This window comes from Aulostomus chinensis, chromosome 1, assembly GCF_037954235.1.
Source record: "Aulostomus chinensis isolate RoL2024-O1b breed Wild chromosome 1, RoL_Achi_v1.0, whole genome shotgun sequence".
Lineage (NCBI taxonomy): Eukaryota > Metazoa > Chordata > Actinopteri > Syngnathiformes > Aulostomidae > Aulostomus > Aulostomus chinensis.
The window spans coordinates 49,504,902-49,521,645 of NC_141320.1; the positions used below are offsets into that span (position 1 = coordinate 49,504,902).

Here is a 16,744-nt window from a genome sequence, read left to right on the forward strand (position 1 = left end):
GGTTCGTAGCAACTCTTAGTACATGACTGTCAGCATCACTTTGAGGTGATTCAAAGTTTCACTCCATTACTGTAAGCATCACTGAGTTTATTAGCAACTATCACTACATTACTGTTACCATCATTTTGAGTTTCATACCAATTTTTACGACATCACTGTAGCAGCATTTTTAGGTTATTTTCAACTCTTCCTCCATTACGTCAGCATCATTTTGAGTTCATTACAATGCTTACTACGTCACTGTTGCATCATTTTAAGATCATTAGCAATTCTTCCAACATCACTGTTGCATTATTTGGAGGTTCATAGCAACTGTTACTACATGACTGTCAGCATCACTTTGAGGTTGTTCGAAAAACTTACTACATTACTGTAAGCATCACTGAGTTTATTAGCAACTATCTCTACATTGCTATGAGCATCATTTTGAGTTTAATAGCAATTCTTACGACATAACTTTAGCATCATTTTGAGGTTAGTTTCAACTCTTCCTCTAGTACCGTCAGCATCATTTTGAGTTCATTAGCAATTCTTCCGACATCGCTGTCGCATTATTTTGAGGTTCGTAGAAACTCTTACTACATGACTGTCAGCATCACTTTGAGGTTTTTCGAAACATTCACTCCATTACTGTTAGCATCATTTTGAGTTCATTAGCAATTCTTACTACATCACTGTCGCATCATTTTCAGATCTTTAGCAATTCTTCTGACATCACTGTCGCATTATATTGAGGTTCGTAGAAACTCTTACTACATGACTGTCAGCATCACTTTGAGGTTATTCGAAACATTCACTCCATTACTGTTAGCATCATTTTAAGTTCCTTAGCAATTCTTACGAAATCACTGTCGCATCATTTTCAGATCTTGAGCAATTCTTCTGACATCACTGTCGCATTATATTGAGGTTCGTAGCAACTCTTACTGCATGACTGTCAACATCACTTTGAGGTTGTTCGAAACACTTTGTACATTACTGTAAGCATCACTGAGTTGATTAGCAACTATCACTACATTACTGTTAGCATCATTTTGAGTTCATTAGCAATTCTTCCGACATCACTGTCGCATTATTTTGAAGTTCGTAGCAACTTTTACTACATTACTGTCGCATTATATTGAGGTTCGTAGCAACTCTTACTACATTATTGTTGCATTATTTTAAGGTTCATAGCAACTCTGACTACATTACTGTCAGCATTACTTTGAGTTTATTAGCAACTATCACTACATTACTGTTAGCATCATTTTGAGTTGTTGAGCAATTCTCACGACATCACTGTAGCATTAAATTGAGTTCATGAGCAACTCTTACTAAATGACTGTCAGCATCACTTTGAGGTTGTTGGAAACTCTTACTACATTACTGTAAGCATCACTGAGTTTCTTAGCAACTATCACTACATTACTGTTAGCATCATCTTGAGTTCATGAGCAATTCTTACGACATCACTGTCGCAATATTTTGAGGTTCGTAGCAAAATTTACTACATTACTGTCGCATTATTTTCAGGTTCGTAGCAACACTTACTACATGACTGTCAGCATCACTTTGAGGTTATTCGAAAGTTTCACTCCATAACTGTTAGCATCATCTTTAGTTCATTAGCAATTCTTCCGACATCACTGTCGCAATATTTTGAGGTTTGTAGCAACTTTTACTACATTACTGTCGCATTATATTGAGGTTCGTAGCAACTCATAGTACATGACTGTCAGCATCACTTTGAGGTTATTCAAAACATTCACTCCATTACTGTTAGCATCATTTTGAATTCATTAGCAATTCTGATTACATCACTGTCGCATCATTTTGAGATCATTAGCAATTCTTCCGACATCACTGTCGCATTATTTTGAGGTTCGTAGCAACACTTACTACATGACTGTCAGCATCACTTTGAGGTTATTCGAAAGTTTCACTCCATTACTGTTAGCATCATCTTTAGTTCATTAGCAATTCTTCCGACATCACTGTCGCATCATTTTGAGATCATAAGCAGTTCTTCCGACATCACTGTCGCAATATTTAAAGGTTCGTAGCAACTTTTACTACATTACTGTCACATTATTTTGAGGTTCGTTGCAACTCTTACCACATGATTGTCAGCATCACTTTGAGGTTGTTCAAAACTTTCACTCCATTCCTGTAAGCATCACTGAGTTTATTAACAACTATCACTACATTACTGTTAGCATCATTTTGAGTTTCATACCAATTCTTACTACATCACTGTCGCATCATTTTGAGATCATTAGCAATTCTTCCGACATCACTGTCGCATCATTTTGAGGTTCGTAGCAACTCTTACTACATGACTGTCAGCATCACTTTGAGGTTATTCGAAACATTCACTCCATTACTGTGAGCATCATTTTTAGTTCCTTAGCAATTCTTACGAAATCACTGTCGCATCATTTTCAGATCTTGAGCAATTCTTCTGACATCACTGTCGCATTATATTGAGGTTCGTAGCAACTCTTACTGCATGACTTTCAACATCACTTTGAGGTTGTTCGAAACACTTAGTACATTACTGTAAGCATCACTGAGTTGATTAGCAACTATCACTACATTACTGTTAGCATCATTTTGAGTTCATTAGCAATTCTTCCGACATCACTGTCTCATTATTTTGAGGTTCGTAGGAACTTTTACTACATTACTGTCGCATTATATTGAGGTTCGTCGCAACTCTTACTACATGACTGTCAGCATCACTTTGAGGTTATTCGAAACTTTCACTCCATTACTGTCAGCATCATTTTGAGTTCATTAGCAATTCTTACGACATCACAGTAGCATTAAATTGAGTTCATTAGCAATACTTACGACATCACAGTCGCATTAAATTGAGTTCAGTAGCAACTCTTACTACATGACTGTCAGCATCACTTTGAGGTTGTTCGAAACTCTTACTACATTACTGTAAGAATCACTGACTTTATTAGCAACTATCACTACATTACTGTTAGCATCATCTTGAGTTCATTTGCAATTCTTACGACATCACTGTAGCATCATTTTGAGATAATTAGCAATTCTTCTGACATCACTGTCGCATTTTTTTGAGGTTCGTAGCAACTCTTCCTACATTAGTGTCAGCATCACTTTGAGGTTGTTTGAAACTTTAACTCCATTACTGTTAGCATCATTTTGAGTTCATAAGCAATTCTTACTACATCACTGTCGCATCATTTTGAGATCATTAGCAATTCTTCTGGCATCACTGTCGCATTATTTTGATGTTTGTAGCAACTCTTACTACATTACTGTTGCATTATTTAAACGTTCGTAGCAACTCTGACTACATTCCTGTCAGCATCACTTTGAGTTTATTAGCAACTTTCACTCCATTAATGTTAGCATCATTTTGAGTTGATTAGCAATTCTTACTAAATCACTGTCGCATCATTTTGAGATCTTTAGCAATTCTTCTGACATCACTGTCGCATTATTTTGAGGTTCGGAGCAACTCTTACTACATTACTGTCAGCATCACTTTGAGGTTGTTCGAAACGTTCACTCCATTACTGTTAGCATCATTTTGAGTTTTTTAGCAATTCTTCTGGCATCACTGTCGCATTATTTTGATGTTTGTAGCAACTCTTGCTACATTACTGTTGCATTATTTAAACGTTCGTAGCAACTCTGACTACATTCCTGTCAGCATCACTTTGAGTTTATTAGCAACTTTCACTCCATTAATGTTAGCGTCATTTTGAGTTGATTAGCAATTCTTACTAAATCACTGTCGCATCATTTTGAGATCTTTAGCAATTCTTCTGACATCACTGTCGCATTATTTTGAGGTTCGTAGCAACTCTTTCTACATGACTGTCAGCATCACTTTGAGGTTATTCGAAACGTTCACTCCATTACTGTTAGCATCATTTTGAGATCATTAGCAATTCTCACTCCATTACTGTTAGCATCATTTTGAGTTTTTTAGCAATTCTTCTGGCATCACTGTCGCATTATTTTGATGTTTGTAGCAACTCTTGCTACATTACTGTTGCATTATTTAAACGTTCGTAGCAACTCTGACTACATTCCTGTCAGCATCACTTTGAGGTTATTCGAAACTTTCACTCCATTACTGTTAGCACCCTTTTGAGTTCATCAGCAATTCTTACTAAATCACTGTAGCATCGTTTTGAGTTCAATAGCAATTCTTACGACATCACTGTCGCATTATTTTGAGGTTCGTAGAAACTCTTACTGCATGACTGTCAGCATCACTTTGAGGTTATTCGAAACGTTCACTCCATTACAGTTAGCATCATTTTGAGTTCATTAGCAATTCTTACTATATCACTGTCGCATCATTTTGAGATCATTAGCAATTCTTCTGACATCACTGTCGCATTATTTTGAGGTTCGTAGCAACACTTACTACATGACTGTCAGCATCACTTTGAGGTTATTCGAAACGTTCACTCCATTCCTGTTAGCATCATTTTGAGTTCATTAGCAATTCTTACGAAATCAGTCGCATCATTTTGAGATCTTAAATTCTTCTGACATCACTGTTGCATTATTTTGATGTTCGTAGCAACTCTTACTACATTACTCTAAGCATCACTGAGTTGATTAGCAACTATCACTACATTACTGTTAGCATCATTTTGAGTTCATTAGCAAATCTTACTAAATCACTGTCGCATCATTTTGAGATCTTTAGCAATTCTTCTGACATCACTGTCGCATTTTTTTGAGGTTCGTAGCAACTCTTACTACATGACTGTCAGCATCACTTTGAGGTTGTTCGAAACACTTACTACATTACTGTAAGCATCACTGAGTTGATTAGCAACTATCACTACATTACTGTTAGCATCATTTTGAGTTCATTAGCAATTCTTACTTAATCACTGGAGCATCATTTTGAGATCATTAGCAGTTCTTCCGACATCACTGTCACATCATTTTGAGATCTTTAGCAATTCTTCTGGCATCACTGTCGCATTTTTTTGAGGTTCGTAGCAACTTTTACTACATTACTGTCGAATTATTTTGAGGTTTGTAGCAACTCTTACTACATGACTGTCAGCATCACTTTTAGGTTGTTCGAAACACTTACTGCATTACTGTAAGCATCACTGAGTTGATTAGCAACTATCACTACATTACTGTTTGCATCGTTTTGAGTTCAATAGCAATTCTTACGACATCACTGTCAGCATCATTTTTAATTTACTCGCAACTCAAACCACATGACTGTCAGCATCACTTTGAGGTTGTTCGAAATGTTCACTCCATTACTGTTAGCATCATTTTGAGTTCATTAGCAATTCTTACTAAATCACTGTCGCATCATTTTGAGATCTTTAGCAATTCTTCTGACATCACTGTCGCATTATTTTGAGGTTCGTAGCAACTCTTACTACATGACTGTCAGCATTACTTTGAGGTTATTCGAAACACTAACTACATTACTGTAAGCATCACTGAGTTAATTAGCAACTATCAATACATTACTGTTAGCATCATTTTGAGTTCATTAGCAATTCTTCCGACATCACTGTCGCATTATTTTGAGGTTCGTAGCAACTCTTACTACATGACTGTCAGCATTACTTTGAGGTTATTCGAAACACTAACTACATTACTGTCAGCATCACTGAGTTGATTAGCAACTATCACTACATTACTGTTAGCATCATTTTGAGTTCATTAGCAATTCTTCCGACATCACTGTCGCAATATTTTGAGGTTCGTAGCAACTTTTACTACATTACTGTCGCAATATTTTGAGGTTCGTAGCAACTCTAACTACATGACTGTCAGCTTCACTTTGAGGTTGTTCGAAACACTTACTACATTACTGTAAGCATTACTGAGTTGATTAGCAACTATCACTACATTACTGTCAGCATCATTTTGAGTTTATTAGCAACTCTTACGACATCACTGTAGAATTAAATTGAGTTCATTAGCAACTCTTACTACATCACTGTCGCATCATTTTGAGATCATTAGCAATTCTTACTACATCACTGTCGCATCATTTTGAGATCATTAGCAATTCTTCTGACATCACTGTCGCATTATTTTGATGTTCGTAGCAACTCTCACTACATTACTGTTGCATTATTTAAAGGTTCGTAGCAACTCTTACGACATGACCGTCAGCATCACTTTGAGGTTATTCGAAACTTTCACTCCACTACTGTTAGCATCATTTTGAGTTCATTAGCAATTCTTACTACATAACTGTCGCATCATTTTGAGATCATTAGCAATTCTTCTGACATCACTGTCGCATTATTTTGATGTTCGGAGCAACTCTTACTTCATGACTATCAGCATCACTTTGAGGTTGTTGGAAACACTTACTACATTACTGTAAGAATCACTGAGTTGATTAGCAACTATCACTACATTACTGTTAGCATCATTTTGAGTTCATTAGCAATTCTTCCGACATCACTGTCGCAATATTTTGAGGTTCGTAGCAACATTTACTACATTACTGTCGCATTATTTTGAGGTTTGTAGCAACTCTTTGAACATGACTGTCAGCATCACTTTGAGGTCATTCGAAACATTCACTCCATTACTGTTAGCATCATTTTGAGTTCATTCGCAATTCTTCTGACATCACTGTCGCATCATTTTGAGATCATTAGCAATTCTTCTGACATCACTGTCACATTATTTTGAGGTTCGTAGCAACTCTTACTACATTATTGTTGCATTATTTAAAGGTTCGTAGCAACTCTTACTACATTACTGTCAGCATCACTTTGAGTTTATTAGCAACTATCACTACATTACTGTTAGCATCATTTTGAGTTCATTAGCAATTCTTACGACATCACTGTAGCAATATTTTGAGGTTCGTAGCAACTTTTACTACATTACTGTCGCATTATTTTGAGGTTCCTAGCAACTCTTAGTACATGACTGTCAGCATCACTTTGAGGTTATTCGAAACGTTCACTCCATTACTGTTAGCATCATTTTGAGTTCATTAGCAATTCCTCTGACATCACTGTCGCATTATTTGTCGTTTCGTACCAACTTTTACTTCATTACTGTTACATTATTTTTAGGTTCGTATCAACTCTTATTTGACTGTCAGCATCACTTTGAGGTTGTTCGAAACACTTACTACATTACTGGAAGCATCACTGAGTTTATTAGCAACTATCACTATGTTACTGTTAGCATCGTTTTGAGTTTAATAGCAATTCTTACGACATTACTGCCAGCATCATTTTTAATTTACTCGCCACTCTAACCAAATGACTGTCAGCATCACTTTGAGGTTATTCGAAACTTTCACTCCATTACTGTTAGCATCATTTTGAGTTCATTAGCAATTCTTACGACATCAGTGTTGCATCATTTTGAGATCATTAGCAATTCTTACTCGATCACTTTCGCATTATTTTGAGGTTATTAGCAACTCTTACTACATTACTGTCAGCATCACTTTTAGTTTATTAGCAATTCTTACTAAATCACTGTCGCATCATTTTGAGATCTTAAGCAATTCTTCTGACATCACTGTCGCATTATTTTGAGGATCGTAGCAACTCTTACTACATTACTGTCAGCATCACTTTGAGTTCATTAGCAATTCTTACTACATCACTGTAGCATTATTTTGAGGTTATTAGCAACTCTTACTACATTACTGTAGCATTAGTTTGTGTTCATTAGCAATTCTTACAACATCACTGTCGCATTATTTTGTGTTTCGTAGTGTGGCAAGGCGAGCGGTGGGGAACAGTTGCCAACAACGCCACCTGGGGGCTTTCACCCCAGGATATAAACAAAATTTCAAAATGACCAGGCTTCCATTTGAACAAAGGCACACAGGTCGAGAGACACAACAGGACAGGACCGTGATTTCCAATTATAAAAATACTTTTATTAGAAAAATAGTTTAAAATGAGCAACAGACTAAATGAATACCAATGGATAAAATAAGGAGTGCAAGAGGAATTACCGTAAAGAAAAGGGGACAGGGCTGGGGCTTACCACGACAGCGGTAACGAAAAGGGGAGGGATCCAAAAAAACTACACTGCGCCCGTGACACAGCAAACCAAAAAAACATGAATAAGGAACCACCACCAGGGGGACCGCTGCCGCTCTGGGCCCTCAACACCTGTCAAAGAAAAGAAAAGAACACCATCAAAAACATGAAATCAAGGCAACCCTCACACACGAACTAAATATCACTACCACAAATAACCCAACAGAAACTGTTTTAAATCCAAATGATCAAAATGGGGAGCAGAAGGCAATAATAATAATAATAATAATAATAATATAATAATAAGGGTTCTAAACAATAAATCAAATGTAACCCACAAAAACTAACAGTAATAATTCAAAGAAAGAAATAACAAATAGAAAAGGAATAAACTCAAGTAATTAAGGAAATGTCTGCCCCTCTAATTAAAACCAGGCTCCAAGGGGGATGGCTCAGCGCCGATGAGGGTCGGGATGCCCTCTCTTGGCCCACGTTGAGGCTCTTATAAAGGCCGTAGTGCACGGCTTTAACCGCCGTCACTGGGAGCAGAGCCGTTATGAGCCGAATCAGCAAGAATCCAGACTGAAGACGAGGAGAAGAGAAGAAGAAGAAGAACCAAAACAGCAGCGAGGCTCACAGCAGCAATTGACGGCTACGCACTGCAAAATAAACAAGTTAACCTAATTAAAATGTGGATGAAGGGCATTACAGAATAACAAAAGCTAAGAATAAACATTTCCTACCGGAGAGCAGAATCGTGGCGTCAGACGAGGCAGGAGGAGGAAGCCCGCAGCCCAGACTACACAAACGATGGCCGGGAGAGGATAATCAGAACACCACAGACCATCGGCAGCTTGATATGAAAGGCAGACAACTACGCGTCTTACCCCCAGAGAGCGCACCACGCACACACCGGCCCCAGGGAGACAGCCCAGCTCCCGGTAACACCACACCGCTGGACGGAGCAAAACCAGAGTAAACATGGGGCCCAGGACACTGAATAAATCGAGCAGAGCAAGCATGCATACCTTTGTTTGTAACCGATCTGCTGACCAGCGAGACGCCACCACGCACGGCTGTCGGCTCCGTGAAGGAGGGAGAGGAAGTGGAAAGGACGGAGAAGGGTCGGACCAGGTCTACTGCTAGGTGACCACTCACTATCGTCTGCCACACTGCCCCTCATGGTGGGGAGTGTAGCGCCATCCTGCCACAGTACATTTGTTTCATTCTTTTGCTCTTGCACTTTAATTAAAATGGACTTGACTTGAGAATGTTTTGTTTCAAAATATAGAAGAATTCCCAGATTTATAGGTAGCATGAGTATGAAGTTGCACTTGCACCCGGTGGGAAAATGTCCTCTGCATTTGACTCTAACTATGTAGGAGCAGTGGTAGCAGTGTCAGCCTGGGGGCTTGGTCAAGATCAATGACAGGAGTAGCAGACAGGTAATATCCATAGCATGCATGTTGTTTTAGAGGAGTAAGGGTACACTGTTGGTCTCTCACCTGATGGGCTGTCATCAGCACAAATGATCTGTTCCTAAACATCAAAATCTACCATCCCCCCTGATTGTTTTTTACAACTGGAGTACTGGTTAACACTTTAGAAAGCCTTCATTCAGAGCTGTGAAGAACCTTGAACCTGATATCCCAGACATCAAAGTGGGCCACTAACTGGCCAGATGAAGCTATGCTAGGCTGCTGTACTCTGAAGAGCTAAAGTAGCAGCTTCTGAGAGGGATGCTAACCTGGATGTGTTCATCTCCTACTTTAATATCAGCCCCCAACTTGGAGCTCTGACAGCCTCCAGCTTGTTGTTCCTGTTTCTGCTTCAGTCAACAGGGAACTCCAACCTGCAGTAGAATCTTCAACAACAATGGAATAGAAAAGTGAGGAAGAAAAACTAGAATAAACTTACAAAGCTGAGAAATGTTCATGAAGAAGAAAGGCACACGTTATGATTGAGGCCAGAAACTAAAACTCCACACCAAATGTACTTTGACTTGTAGGATAATGAACTTGAATGTGTTGAAACAGCAGATCAATGAATCCACTACCACACAACAAGATGATGACCCCCTACCACAAGATGGCGTCACAGATCCTGACGCTCTGAACAGGAAACACCGAGCAAAACATTACAACAAAGCTCCTGTTGTTCCCTCCAGGAAAAACTGTGGCTCTGATGAGAAGAAGGATCCCAGCGTCCTCTGAGGATCCATGGCCGCACCATTGGGTAGAAGGACGATGGGGTCGGCACCAGGAGGAACCCTGGTGTCTCCGATGCAGGGAAGATGGAGCAGTGAAGAGGCCACATTGTGGCGTCCTAAAGAGGACATTTGGTGGAGCCTGAGACAGCAAACATCACGCCCCCTTCATCAGAAGAACCACAGCACCAGAAGAAAGAATCCTGGCAGTGACGACAGGGAGGATCAGGGTGACCTCCTCACCTCCACCTTTGAACCTTCAAATGAACTTTAAAAAGCTTTAGAGTGGAGAAGGATTTTAAAACATTTTATTGTTTTTTCCTTTCATTCTCATTTGTGCGATTGTCTGATTTATTAGAAATAAACACTGTCTGCTGGGTTTCCATCGACTGTGATTCTCTTTTTGCATGCAAGTTGAAAGTTCTGCCAATAAAAACCACAAGTATTTGAAGACCAAAGGAAGAACCCCCAAAGTCAGGACCCTGAGATCAAAGTGAGCGCTCTGATCTCAGAGGTCTGGGATATTTCCCATCCCATGGCCCTTCAAATAAGAGCCCTGTGTCTCTGTCTCAAAGTTTTCAACCGTATTTGTTTGTTAAATTAAAACCAGACGACCACTGTGGTCCTTTTTACACGGTAAGTAAAGCACAGATGCCCTGGTGGACCTGTTGGCACCCTGGACTTTGAATCCAGTGACCTGAGTCCAAGTCTCCGTTCCAGCAGGTTTCCTGCAGCCTTCAGCAGAGCTGCCATGTTTCTCTGTAGAGAACTAAGTGATGCTCTCAGCAGGTTGAGGGCACCACCAACAAGTGAGGTATGAACCTCTGACTTCCTTCTTGTCAAACAGGAAACTCCTAATACCTCATTTGAGTAAAGTACCTCATATTCCTGACATCCAAGTAGTAGTGAAGTGGAGGAAGAAGGGAGGTGATCTCCAACAGGATCCTTCTTTCCTCTGTCCTCCTTGATCTCATGGATCACCACAGTCAAGGGGAGACCCAAGCTCCCGGATGGATCTGGCACTCAGGAATTGCTGAGTTTTCCAGTGGACTTTGTTCCATCCATGGTTCAGGAGCAGGACTCCTCCTGGTTAACCTGGTATCTTTCCACCCAACTGTGGGTTCTTGGAGAATTTTTCATGTCATGTCAAGAAATCAGGCTGGTGTGTTTTTCAATGAGAGAAATTCTGGTAACTTAATTAAGTGGCATGTTTGTTGAAGCAGTAATTAACTGATAAATTAAGGAAGGCCTGGCCAGTCTTTGCTCCCAGGTCATACGATGGAGTTAGAAAGTCCTGAATCAATCTGGAGTTCCTTGATTTCCTTGTGGTTCATGATCCTTTTGCCAATGCAGTCTGGAACAAGAGCAAGATGAACCTCCAAATATCAACATGTTGATTGCAGGTGATGTCAAGTGGTATTTAGAGGAACCTCCTCTTTGTGTTTGGTTCCATGGTGGAATGGTGAGAACTCTGGACTCTGGATCAGTGATCAGAGTTCAAGTCTCAGAAGGACTTTCCTGTCTGGAATGTGTCCCATGTAACAAACTGATCAAGAGATGCAATGTGGTTCTAATGTTCTGGTTCATTTCTTCCTGCCATGAACTCAGACTGTGTGTTTAATGTTAACAATAAATGCAACAACGAAGGAGCCAGTAGCTCCTGTGGGAAAAATTCTACTTTGTCAGTGAATTAATTGATTTCATATTGAAGTCTGCAACTTTCAGTGTCTGTCAGGATGGCCGAGCGGTCTAAGGCGCTGCGTTCAGGTCGCAGTCTCTCCTGGAGGCGTGGGTTCAAATCCCACTTCTGACAAAGGACATTTTCTCCACATTCCTATGCATCCACAATGGTACATTCCAAACCCAGTTGAAGCTGCTCTCCACTGATGGGAGTGAGTGGTTGAACTGGCAGCAGAGGAGGCAAAGGAGCTTCCCTGTGACGGTCCAACATCGCCTGGTTTCCTCCAACATGGAGCAGCCACCAAAACTGATCTTCAAATGTTGGATCAAAGTCTACTGATCCACCTGTCTCATGTTGATGAGGTCATCCAGCCTGATGATCTCTAGGTTCTCCTTTGAGTGGTTCCCTCTGGGAGAGTTCTCCCTCTGTAACTTGTGTGTGTGTTTGCTCGTATCCTGTTTCTCCTTGACAGCACTTTAGTGTTTTTACCACTGGTGTGTCATCTGTGGTTCACCTTTTATTTGACTTCTTTGTCAAAGATGAAGGTGTTTGTGGTCATTCATCAATCATGTGATGGCTCATGTGACTGTGAGTCTGATGGAGAGCTTGTAGCGTCTCTCAATCTGATCACTTCAGGCTATTGAAGCTACTCTGATGTAGCCTGACTAGCTCAGTCGGTAGAGCATGAGACTCTTAATCTCAGGGTCGTGGGTTCGAGCCCCACGTTGGGCGTTCATCTTGAACATCCCTGCTTGTCCTCTCACTTTCTGCAGCTGTGATTGGGAATTGTAAGAAAAATCACTGAATGAACAACACAACCACAGACTGTGTCTGAAGTTCCACACCTGCACCCGACTCAGAATGTAAAACCAGTGTGGACTCAATTGTATCCACTGTCAATCCTGATTCTGCAGAAATGTCTTTGTGTGTTTTGATGGACGCGAGCCAAGCAGAAATTTCCCACAATGCAATAGGGTGGCGTTTGGTCAGTGTTGAGCAGGCGTCAGTCTGACAATGATGTCATATTATTGTGTCATAACTTGACCAGACCCAAAAGTAGGCTCAGGTATCAGTTTCTTCTCAATGCTAATGTCTGCTAGCTTAGTCTGCTACTTTGATGGCTCTGCCTGCTCAAAGGTCCAGACCCAAAAGTAGGCTCAGGTATCAGTTTCTTCTCAATGCTAATGTCTGCTAGCTTAGTCTGCTACTTTGATGGCTCTGCCTGCTCAAAGGTCCAGACCCAAAAGTAGGCTCAGGTATCAGTTTCTTCTCAATGCTAACGTCTGCTAGCTTAGTCTGCTACTTTGATGGCTCTGCCTGCTCAAAGGTCCAGAACCCTGGATGTGGTGGTTCCTACCTGAACGTTGATTCTGTCAGCTCATGTTGTTAAATCAACTCACCAGGAACACCAGTAGATTTCAATGGACTGACAATGAGTCTCATTGAATGGGTGTCTCGTCCAACGAGAAACACTCAGTCTCAGGTTGAAGCTCATCAATGAGGTCTTGTGGATCAGTGGCTTGCATGAATGAATGAGTTGGAAGACTTCTTGGAAATTAAAGAGGATTTAATACAATTAAGAAAACCCTTAAGACAGAGAGATAATTCCAGCAGAGTAATTAAGGCCCATATTGAGTAGCAGGTATGAATTAGCCTGGATTTATCTGAGCTTCAAGTAGACGGCTAAGAGGCAGGTGGAAAGGTGTGTAGGATGAACGATGGTGACCTCCAACCAAATGAAGAGGACTGAGTGGAGGCTGACCAGCTCTACGGAGTCAGGCGGAGTTTGGCAGCGAGACAGGAGTCCAGGCCTGAATCGGTGAAAACCAACGTAACCGGCTGCCGTTCTCAGCTGGATTCTCCCATCGATGTACGACGCCTCTCCAACGAACTGGTGGGAGGACGGCCTCCAAAGCCTCCACCTCGTCGACCGTGGCTCCCGCTGAGATTCGCTCGATGAAGAAGGGAAGCGCGTTGATTGGCTACCCTCTGGTCTCAGGCTGCTGGCTGCCTGGACTAAGCTGCTCTTCTCCGACACAAAGGTGGCTTCTCTCTCTTCAAGGCTCACAGGAGGTCAAGAGTGTAGCGACCGTGAGCCGAGATCGATGATGAATTACAAAAATAGAAAATCAAAAAATAAATTAGAGGAATAGAAAAGAAAAGGGGAGGAGCCGGACCAGCTGCTCTAGGAGCTCACACACAAAGGGCAGAAACAAGAAGCACTGAAGAGAGCGCCAGCAGTGGATGGTGCCACCACTGTTACAGTAAACTGGTCCGCCTCAGAGCAGTGACCTTTGACCTGTGAGGGGTTGTTGGCCAATCAGCACACTTTGCTGTCTTCAGTCCTTCTCAGATATCAACAAATGAAGCTGGTTGAACAGACAGCAATCATCATCACTCAGAGACATCACCTGGAGAGGAAGACTGCTCCGAGTTCTGACAATGACAGTGAAGAGGCAAGGAGAGCTGGACAACCACAGACAGTGAAACATTCGGAACATCATGTTTCTACACGTGTGTGTGTGTGTGTGTGTGTGTGTGTGTGTGTGTGTGTGTGTGTGTGTGTGTGTGTGTGTGTCAGAATCGGAATCAGAATCTTTTATTTTCGTTGTACGGGGGGGGGGGGGGTACACTGACAATAGTTAGAGCGCTCTTCCAGAGCCACCGTGCACCACAGAATGCAGATACAAAGAAAAGATAGAAAAGATAAAAGCAAGATAAAAGACACTGTTAGAACAGAAAGATCCATCAACCCACCAACCAGAGGTGTGTCTGGTACAGATGTGGAATTATTGGCTCACACAATGTTGAGGACACTGGAAGAAGACAAACAAAAAAGGCTGGTGTGATCCAGACCTTCATCAAAAATGGTCCTGGAGAACTGTTCAATGTGTCAGGACTTCAGAAGCTCCAATCCTCTCTAAGGTCCAGTGAGAGTGGAAGAGATTATAAATGAGAGAAGCAGGGCCCTCACTCAGAACTGAACCAGCTCAGTTGGGAGAGCGTTAGACTGAAGATCTAAAGGTCCCTGGTCCGATCCCAGGTTTCAGCAGAGGAGCAGCATTGACTTTACTTTCCAGTGGAGGAACTGCAGACATGAAGGAAACTAACATCTTGTCCTGTGCATTCTTGTGACATTCAGGACATTTTTGGAGCCTCTTGTTGGATTTTGCCACAGAGAATCAGAGCCAATCAAAAGCCTGGTGGACTTCAACATGGAGGACTGAACAAGTCAAGAAAGCATCAGTTTGACCTTCACAGGTGTTTCTGTTCCTGTCTCAATGCTGTAGAAAGAGCCTGAGGAGCTCAGACGGTAGAGCATCAGACTTTTAATGTGAGGGTCCAGGGTTCAAGTCCCTGTTCAGGTGCTGTGGAGGTTCCAGTGTTTGACAACATGGTACTAGATGAAGTTTAGTGTTGAACAAACTGTCAACATCAAAAGTAGAAGTGTTCTTGTCTTGCCACTATGAGACAGTCGCTAGAAAACTGACCAACAATAATTTCATGTGGCATGAAATTATTGTTGGTCAGTTCACTCACTTCAGGTGTGAAAGCTTTTGTTTATGAAGTTTGAACTGAGCTGGCCAGGAGTTGAACCTAGAATCTTCTGATCCGAAGTCAGACGCGTTATCCATTGCGCCACCAGCCCTACAGAGGGGAGGGGCTTCAACAAACTCCTCATCATTTCCACCCCCAGGAGTGAAGCCTCCCGGGACCCAAGAGGCTCCAGCTGGCAGAGCTCTCACTCATTTCTCCACCACCTCGCTAACCTGAGCTGGAGCATCTGAGAACCAAACAGTGACCCCCTTCATTCCAGAGCTCCCACCACTTTAACCACAGCCGGCCGGCCTCCTCCACACTGCTACTAAAACTGAAGACTGAAGCGTCTCATCTAGAGATCTGTGACAGGCGTCTGCTGTGGAGGGTCAGTCTGTCCGTCCACATTCAGATCATCGATGCAGCGACTCTGCTAGGATCAAACTACTCAGGATGAAACAGACCAATGTTGACATCAAGTAGCAACTCAGCAGCTGATCAACAGAGTCCTCAGCACCAGTAGAGCCTGGTCCTGGTCCCTGGGGGGCTCCAACCACCAGCCTCTCTGTTAACAGCCGAGCGCCACAGAGACTCACATTCACACTCACATTCATACCTACAGTCAATTTAGAGTATCAATCAGCCTCGTCCCAAATTACATGTCTTTGGACAGTGGGAAGAAGCCGGAGTACCAGAGAGAACCCACACATGGACGGGGAGGCAAGGCAATTTTCTTTGTAGAGCCCGTTTTCACCAACAGTTTGTCTCAAAGGGCTTCACATGGCATCATAACAACATCCTCTGTCCTTAGACCCTCACATCGACTGAGGAAAAACTCCATCGAAAACCCTTTTAACAGGGAAAAATCTGAGAAACCTCAGGGTGAGCAACAGAGGAGGGATCCCTCACCAGGACGGACAGACGTGCAGTAGATGTTGTTACAGACAAGAAAACAGTTTACAATACAAAATGTTGGAAACACGGAAATGTTAATAACAGCTGAAGAAGGAAGCTTCTGGTAGGGGAGGCAGGGAGAGCAAGCCAGCTTGATGGGGGACTGGATGGCAGACTGGTTCATGGAAAGGGAGCGCAGGCCGGTGTAACAGTAGGGAATAAGGGGGGGGGGGCGATGCAGGCGGCGGTTGGGGCTCAGGTGGATCTGTGGAAACACAGAGAGACTGCGAGACACCAAGGCCAAACTACAAAGTGCAACAAGTAGTGGTCGTGACAGTTCCAAAAATGTGTGGGGAGGAGAGGAGGAGAGAGGGGGAGAGGAGAGGAGAGGAGAGGAGGGAAGGGCTCCATGTAACCTGATGTGTCTCCCAGCAG

The 16,744-nt window shown here is 42.0% G+C and overlaps 3 non-coding genes across 3 annotated transcripts; 2 read left to right on the forward strand and 1 right to left on the reverse strand.

Annotated features, from left to right (window-relative positions):
* Positions 1-11,927: 11,927 nt before the first annotated feature.
* On the forward strand, positions 11,928-12,010 carry trnal-cag (transfer RNA leucine (anticodon CAG)). The gene has a single exon. It is a non-coding gene; the product is annotated as a tRNA-Leu (tRNA).
* Positions 12,011-12,537: 527 nt separating this feature from the next.
* On the forward strand, positions 12,538-12,610 carry trnak-cuu (transfer RNA lysine (anticodon CUU)). Its single transcript has one exon. It is a non-coding gene; the product is annotated as a tRNA-Lys (tRNA).
* A 2,844-nt stretch (positions 12,611-15,454) lies between these two features.
* Positions 15,455-15,527, reverse strand: trnar-ucg (transfer RNA arginine (anticodon UCG)). Its single transcript has one exon. It is a non-coding gene; the product is annotated as a tRNA-Arg (tRNA).
* Positions 15,528-16,744: the final 1,217 nt, after the last annotated feature.